The following is a 5,000-nucleotide window of genomic DNA, read 5'->3' as shown; positions in this document are numbered from 1 at the left end:
GGGCTACTTATTAGATAGGACATAAACTCGAGCAAAGACTCCTCAGAACAAGATGTCTTGCTATTCTCTTCCTGGATTTAATTAAAATATTTTTTGTCCTGGGAGGAGACACCTCCTGGCAGGGCCTTCCTTGTTTGGAAAGTGACCTATGTGTTTGCAAAGCCTTTTAGGCCATTTAATACATTGGTATGACAAATACATGGCTCTAGGGTTTCCTGAGTCAGAGGAAGCAGGTATGAGGTTTCTCCCTAACTCCAAAACTAAGCACAGATTGCACATGCCTATAGATTATTCCAAAAGACACAATAGTGGCCCAGCATCACTCAGACATAGGTGAAATAACTATTGTTTTTATTAAAAACTGAACCCATGCCAGGAACAAAGATGGAAACAGCCCCATTTACATAACCTTTAACTTTGCAGATTAGAAAATAATAATTTAATTACAAAATGGTACTTGTTCATTGTACAAAATATGGTGAAAATTAAAATCACCCATAATTTTACCTTTCAGAAATGACCACAATTAACATTCTCCTGTACTTCCTTCCAATCTTTCTTCCATGAACATTGAATATCCGCAGTTGTAGGAACTTAGAATTGGCAATAGTAGTTTTATATCTCAATAAAATGTTTCCAATTTTTTGCATTTTTATAATAAATAACAGTTTGCTAAGCTGATCTCATGTACTTTTGACAGTTTTATCGTATGTCTTAGAGATCAAGTTTTTCACGGGGAAGTTGGGAGCAAGTTACAGGTATTACTCTCACTTGTAATACTATTAAATAGTAAATCCTAATTTCTTAGTTCATGTTATGCCATTAGCATTTCCCCATGTCATTAAATATTCTTTAAAGTCTGATTTCAATGAATGTGAAAGATTTCAATGTAAGGATAGTCTATTCAGTATTTCATTGAAATAGTTTCTTATTCCTCAACAGGATATTTTTGGATATTTAAAAACTAATATATATATAATATTATGATGATATAAAACTAATTTATGTAATACTCTTATATATAAATCTTTGATCACATTTTTTATTTATTTATTTATTTAGGACTGATTGGGAATGAGACCTAGTAGATTTTTATAGGATTTTCTCTTTGATTCGAAGGGGACCCAGTGTTTTGCAGAGAGGACTGCTCCTTTAAAAGCCTTCGTCTGTCCAAGTGTGCCCCTTTGATTTAAACTTGAGATTGTGTGATTCCCTAAAGCATCTCCTTCTTTTATTTTTTTTTTAAGATTTTTTTTTTATTTATTTGCGAGAGAGAGAATGAGAGAGAGCATGAGAGGGAGGAGGGTCAGAGGGAGAAGCAGACTCCCCGCCGAGCAGGGAGCCCGATGTGGGACTCGATCCCGGGACTCCGGGATCATGACCTGAGCCGAAGGCAGTCGCTTAACCAACTGAGCCACCCAGGCGCCCTAAAGCATCTCCTTCAATCTAACAGTCTTAACAACCATTCCCCTTTCATCCCCTTATAGACAATAGCTTTTTGAGTTTTCCTCTTTATTCATTCTCTCCCCATGCCCAGCTCAGACCATTCTGAAACAAAATGGGGCAAAATGTGCCTGTCTCCCCTTCCTCCATGTTCACCCCCGCACCTCCACTTCAGTGCTTTCTCTGCAGAGATCCCAGTGCCCAGGGATAGGATGGGCTATAACTAAGGTGTTAGCTTCTTAAGTCCTTCCTCCCAGAGTATGTAAAGATTTAATCAGTTAGGAATTCCATAATTACATGTATTTCATTTTTTTTTTAAGATTTTATTTATTTATTTAAGAGAGAGAAAGCGCAAGAGAGAGGCAGAGGGGAGGGGCAGAGGAAGAGGGCGAAGCAGACTCCCCACTGAGCAGGGAGCCCAACACGGGGCTCTATCCCAGGACCCCAAGATCATGACCTGAGCTGAAGGCAGTGGCTTAACCCACTGAGCCACCCAGGTGCCCCAATTACTTGCATTTTAAAAGAGGATCCTGGAGAAGGGACAATGCTTAAACTCAAAAGAATGAATCACTAATGGTGGAAATCACAAAACAAACTAACAAAAAAATCAAACCAGAGAAAGAGAGATTTGCTTTAAGTCAATAGGAAGGGAAAGCTACTAAAGCCACAGGCTTGGCTAAACTTGCCTACCAGGAGTGAGAAAAGGAGGAAGGTAACTGAACCCAATGTGGAGTCCTGGGAATATTCCCCCTTGGGGTCAGGGCATGGGTTGTCAGGAGAGAGCCTGAGGGCGAGTGGATGGGAAGTCGTGCTGGTGGGGAATGAGGAGAGTGAGATGGTGGGATGGGAGGGCAGTGGGAACTTTTGCCTGCCAGATGAGCAGTCTGGCATCATACCTAAAGGCAACAAGTGGGCCACCACTCTAGGGTCTCAGGTGAAAGGATATTGTACAGAAGCCAGTGTTTGAAGATTATTGCACTTAATGTGGGCTTGATAAATTGTGGAAGAGAGGGACAGAAAAATCAGCCAATAAACTACAACAATTGTAACAGCTAATATTTACTAAGTATGTATTTGTATGTCAGGCGCTGTTAAGTGTCTCACGTGTATTAACTCGTTTAAAAACTGGCCCAGATCTATGTTGTCAGTATGACTATGATCCCATTTTATAGATAAGGAAACTGGGAAACAGGGAGGTTAAGTTACTTGCCTAAAGCTCCACAGCTGGTAAGCAGCAGGGCAAGGATTCAAGCCCAAGGGCTTCACCCCTACCCTGGACACTGCCATGACGATAGGCCTTGACTGTGGTGGGCTATAACTATGTGGTGGCATGGAAAGACAGAGCATGCGGAGGAAGTGAAAAAGAATAAAGACTGCTTCTCAGAAAATGTTCTGAGACGGCAAAGCCTGGAGCCAGGAGGTAAGAAATGTGCGGTGTGCCAGAACCGCAGTCATCACGAGCCTGGCAGCATGGCCTCCCTTCTACAACTCATCGGGTTCCTGGAGTATTCCGGGCAGGGCCTCTGCTGCACTCAGTCCCACCAATGTCTGAGGACTGGTAGTTCCCCTATTGAACACCAGATATATGCCAGGCACTGAACTAGCAGCTTGACATGTATTATCTTGTTCCTTTCTCATAGGAAAACTATTGTAGCGTCTATTTCATAGATGAAAAAAACTGAGGGTCCAAGAAGTCATGGGACTTGTCCAAGGCATGCAGCTATGAAAGTGTCAAGATTTGAACTCAGGGGACGTCTGACCCCAAAGGCTACCAGTTCCCTGTCTACTCCACTGATGATAATACTTCAGGTTCTAGTCTTTGGGTCCTTCCTTCTCTATTTCCCCAGAGGAGGCTCTTTTCCCATCAAGGAAGGAAGGCTAAGCTGTCCCTCACTTAGGTTTGTCATCAACACCCTTCCTGACACTCCTCCCTCCCCGGGCCTCCATCAAAAAGAAAATAACCTATCGGTCCCTGGACCTGTAGGTTGATGGATGGTTATCCTCAATCCATGACCTTGTCTGAATATTTCCTCCCCTTTTATGAACTCCCAGGGAGCAAGGTCACTTGGGAATAGGCACAAGATCCAGAATCCAAAAGCCTGGGTTAGAGTCATGGCTCCTCAGCTCATGGATGTCAGATAACGAGCAAGCCTCAATTTCCTCTTAGGGTTATTGGGAGAACCAAATGCAGTGATGCATGTGAAACGCTTTGTGAACTGTAGAGCCCTATGTATCTATTCCACACCACCAACCCTTTCTCCCTCGTCAGTCAGGATTGAGTCCAAAATAACTGTCCCAGTGTTGCTTTCTCCACATTAGGGGAGATGAAACTGTGGACAGGGAAGTCTGGACATCCATCAGAGGTCGGCTGTGAGCAGAACCGCCTGCCTGCCGAGCCTGCCGGAGTCTGGGCCAGGCAAGATGGCTCGAGTTTGTATGGGGCTTTGCAGCTTACAAAGTACATCGGCATCTGTCATCTGGCTGCTTCACAACCACCCTATGAGGCAGGCAGGTGGACAGCATTATCCCTGCTGGGCAAGAGAAAAAAACGGACTCTTCAGAGAGGTTAATAAGTTGCCCAAAGTCACATAGTTACTGAGTGGAGAGCTGGGCTCGTACCGGGTCCAGCTTTTAGCAGTGGGCCTGGGGCCCACGGCACAACTTCCTCACAGCTTCATACTGCACCCAGCATGCGCCGTACACTGGCTGACATAAGGACGCCTTGTATAAATGTATAGTTTTCTATAGATTCTGTATGAATGTATAATGATGTATAAATTAGGTGTATACTAATTTTTATTTTGCAGGTTTTTGCTTTAATCTCAAATTGGGAACATTTGTTCCAACACTTTGGAAGACCCTTGAGAATCCCAACAGCCCTAAACACAGTGTCAATAGAGCCTAATAGTTAAAGCTGCCTGCTCCCCAACAGAGCCCCCTCTCCCTGTTCCAGCTCAAAGTATTCTGATATGTTCAGTTCACCTCACGTAAGTTTGGATGTGGGATCCCCTCCCCACCCGTGGGCCGGAAAACCAGGGGGCCCTTTTAGGTGGACAGGTGGCCACAGGGCTGTCATGGGGAATGCTCACAACCTCCACTAGTTCTTCAAGTCCTAGCCTAAATACCACCTCTCTGGAAGCCTTCCCTGACTCAGCCAAGCTGGTCAAGTTGTCCCTTTTCTGTATGCCACAGTGCCCAGTAATGAGCTTGATCATTCTATGATGAATGTGAGTTGCTTGCATGACTTCGCTTCTAGACAGGGGACAACTGAGGCCAGGGACTGTATCTAGGTCATCTCCATCTCCCCCAACATAACCCTGGATAAAGGCTTCGGAAGGGAGTGAGTGAACAAAATAGTGAATGAATCAATGGAAGTTTCTTTACATTGCCTCTAACTCTTAAGTGCTCCTCTACTCCTCCTGGGTGTTAGAGAAAGGGGGGAGGCATGGCAATTAAAGCCAGAGAAGTAATACTTTTAAAAAATAGCTTTGATAGAAAGTTTTTAAAGAATTTATTTATTTATTTATTTATTTATTTATTTATTTATTTATTTATTT

This window comes from Mirounga leonina, unplaced genomic scaffold, assembly GCF_011800145.1.
Source record: "Mirounga leonina isolate KUSES-001 unplaced genomic scaffold, KU_Mleo_1.0 Mir_115, whole genome shotgun sequence".
NCBI lineage: Eukaryota > Metazoa > Chordata > Mammalia > Carnivora > Phocidae > Mirounga > Mirounga leonina.
The sequence above is the reverse complement of the archived record's forward strand: the minus strand, read 5'-3'. Positions refer to the sequence as shown.